The following is a 3616-nucleotide window of genomic DNA, read 5'->3' as shown; positions in this document are numbered from 1 at the left end:
TATTGAACCACAGTCCAGTCGCACCCAAGCAATCCAAAACATAAAGACACCCACTAACATTTCTGAACTACGAAGCTTTCTGGGAGTGTGCAATTATGCAAGACAGTTAATTGAAAACTATGCTGACATCGCACAACCACTAACCTCCCTCCTGAGAAAGGACGAACCCTTCGTTTGGTTGGAAGCCCAGGACACAGCTATGAGCGAGCTCAAACAATGTCTGTGCTCTGCCCAATGCCTGGCCTACCCAGACCCAGGAAAGGAATTCTATCTGGACGGATTCGCCAATCACTGCCTCAGTGCAGGCCTGTACCAGCGCAAAGACAAGCGAGTGGTCGCTTATGCCAGCAAAACGCTGCTTCCCCCAGAATGCAAATACTCAGGCTGCGAAAAAGCATTGCTTTGCACTGTGTGGGCCATCCAGCATTTCTCCAACAACATTGGAGCTCAGAAAGTTATCATTGAAACATGTCTCCAGCCAGTTACCTTCCTCAACAGCCAACGAATGAGGGATGGTGTGGTAACCAACGCTGCACACAGCAGCAGAATCCAAAGAACCTTTACCGCCGCAACTGACAAACCACAGGTACTTCGAGGAGAATGTGTGTGAAGGGATGCCCACAGCATATGTCGATGGCTGCTCCTACAATCAACAGGGCAACTTGAAAGCTGGAGCGGGAGTGGTCTGGCTCAACAATGACTCCAATAACCCTAACCTAACCCTAACCGCAACAATTCAAATTAGGCCCTCACTCATCGCAATATGCAGAAATAGCAGCCATCCTCATCACCCTACAATTTGCTGCATCCCACAACATCATTGAACTCCTCATCTGTACCGACTCGAACTACGCCCGTCTAAGCTTCACATGCCATCTATCTGGATGGAAACAGAATGGATTCAAGACAGCTAACAACAAGCCTGTCAAACATCAGGAACTCTTCCAAGCATGCGATGCCATTGTCACTGAACATGACATGATCGTTTATTGGAAAAAGGTCCGAGGCCACTCACGTCAACCAGGACAAGACAAAGATCTCAATGACCAAACTGATGCCCTCGCCAAAGCAGGTGCATTACATGGAGAGTCCTGGACATTTCCTGATCTCCCACCCACCCCATCAGTGGCTGCCACAACCCGCCGCCAGCACGGCACTGGCGCGCAAAGCCCCGAGTCCTCCCACGTTGAACTCTCACCTCAATTCGCTGCTGATGATCTCCTCACCCTCCAAGCTTAGGATCCGACACTGCAAGCTATTGCAGCTCACCTTTCAAACCCATTAACTCATCCCATTTCCACCTCCGACCTAGCCACTTCCTATGATCTCCGCATGCTCAACTCGATCAAGCAAATGCTACATCTCAAAGTCGGCGTTCTCATATATGTCCCTGAGCCCCTCACAGCGCCAAAGCTTGTAGTCCCTCAGGGCCAAAGGGGGATAATGCTGACACACGCCCACGATTCACCATGCGCTGGACACCATGGCACCAAGGCCACCTACGAAATGCTCAAGCAAGTAGCATACTGGCCTGGCATGCAACAAGACGTGGCGGAGTACATAAAAGGATGCCTAGTGTGTTGCCAGTTCCAACCGGCAAATCCAAACCACCGAGCACCACTGCAAAGGAAAGGAATGACCTTCCCATGGTCGGACCTCCAAATAGATTGGGTAGGACCCCTACCACGGTCAACACGGGGTAACAAATACTTCCTCACCATGGTTTGCGAATTCACAAAATGGGTAGCGTGTCTCCCAGCTCCCAATGATACAGCAGAAACGACAGCCTGCCTTTTGATGAACCACATCTTCTCAAGGTTCGGACTGCCCTTAACCCTCTGGGGTCTGAGGGTGTTTTGGGCCCTGGAGAAGTTTTGAAATGTCCTGACATTTGTGCTTTTTTCAGTTGCTAATAAACATTTTAACCACATATTCTAGGAATAATACAATTACTATACTGTGCACTTACTCAGTGTGATTTTCCAGCGAACTCAAAACTGAACGACGTGCGTGTGCCTTTCTTGTGCAAGATGCCGGTGATGCAGCCACAGTCCTAAACGAAAATTAAAACAGTTTCAAACATTTCAGTTTCAGCCTATACAATCCAAAAACTATAGTTATAAACATATATAGCTATAGTTTTTGGATTGTATAGGCCTACATACAAAACATGCTTGTGTTTATGAATGTAACTAAGCTTCTGTTCATGAAGATCTGCTCTGGTGTAAATATTTTGAATGTGCTATACCCGTGTCTTATGGAGTAATGACGCTGAAATGTTTGAAACTGTTTTAATGTTCGTTTAGGGATTAATGATTAGTCAAAACTTTACCGTGATAGGATATTCTCGGTTCACGAAAAAGTTTTGACTAATCATTCTTACTGACATTAGACTAGTAACATTATAACTCATATTACTTTTATATCGTATTTCTGTCTGCTATAGAACGTAAAAAAACATCCTGGCATCATGACATTTAGATGCTGTGAATGAAACTTCATAATGTTTCACTTGATTATACATTTAGTCATGAATTATAGTTTGGAGAAAGTCTAACTAGTAAAATGTGTACAAGTTATGTGAAAACTAATACAAGTAGGTTAATAAAAAAGACTTACTCATGTTTTTTCCTGTCAGCCAGTCTTTCGATGGGTCCATCAAAATCAGAAAAAGAGGCACCAGGGCTCCAACCAACAGGAAAAGGGGGAATATCATACCAACTGACACAGACCAATAATCCCATACTCTACACCACACTAACATAATTTATGTCGTTCTAGGAAGACATATAGCTACCCTGCTTACACACAACACCTACACATTCTCCTCCGCTGCACTACTAGGACCAACCTCTAGTAGAGAGGAGTTGTTCTACACATGTGACACCTGCCCTTGCCGTCTAACCTCATTCAGTGTCCTTGTGCCTCTTTGTGTTTTCTTTTTCTTTTTTTCTCTCTCTCTCTGTTTTCCTTTCCCCTCTTGTCCCCTCGCCAGGGAACTCCCTTAACTCAACTTTAAATCCAGGTCCCAAAATTAGGATTGACTTCTTTTACCTAAAAAATAAATTGTCATAAATCGTTGCGAAAAGCTGTCGTCAACCAAAGTGAGGCAACACAAGCTGAAATCGTCGGAAACTGATGGCTAGTCAACACCCCAGTGGATACAGCGCAGTACAAAACAAGGCTTCATCTCTTGCTGAACGGGTGCTGAATTGAGTTTAAGCAGTAAACATAAGTCAAGTCTCTGCTTTTATGAGTTTTCTCAGGTTGAATTTAAAGAACTCGTAGAAAATGAGCATTAGAACTTTGGGAACTTCATGCAAACGCAGCAACTCATTTCCTAAACCTTTTGTGTGTATGTGTGTGTGTGTGTTAGCTTAGTTTAATGTACCATAGAATAGTGAATAAACTTTTGTTTCATTTATAAAGAAGTATTGTCTTGTGTCGTGTATTTTTAAAGTTAAAACTCTGCCCAGATCCAGCTACCTAGCTTGTAGCTTATAAATTATCACAAGTATGTATTAACCTGTGGCCAGGGATAGTACAAATATTCAAATTGGTAAGATATACTGATGTTAACGTCTCGCTGGACGAACGGTAGATAAAGTATAAATTA

The sequence above is a fragment of the Sinocyclocheilus grahami genome, unplaced genomic scaffold, assembly GCF_001515645.1.
Source record: "Sinocyclocheilus grahami isolate Dianchi unplaced genomic scaffold, SAMN03320097.WGS_v1.1 scaffold1698.1, whole genome shotgun sequence".
NCBI lineage: Eukaryota > Metazoa > Chordata > Actinopteri > Cypriniformes > Cyprinidae > Sinocyclocheilus > Sinocyclocheilus grahami.
The sequence above is the reverse complement of the archived record's forward strand: the minus strand, read 5'-3'. Positions refer to the sequence as shown.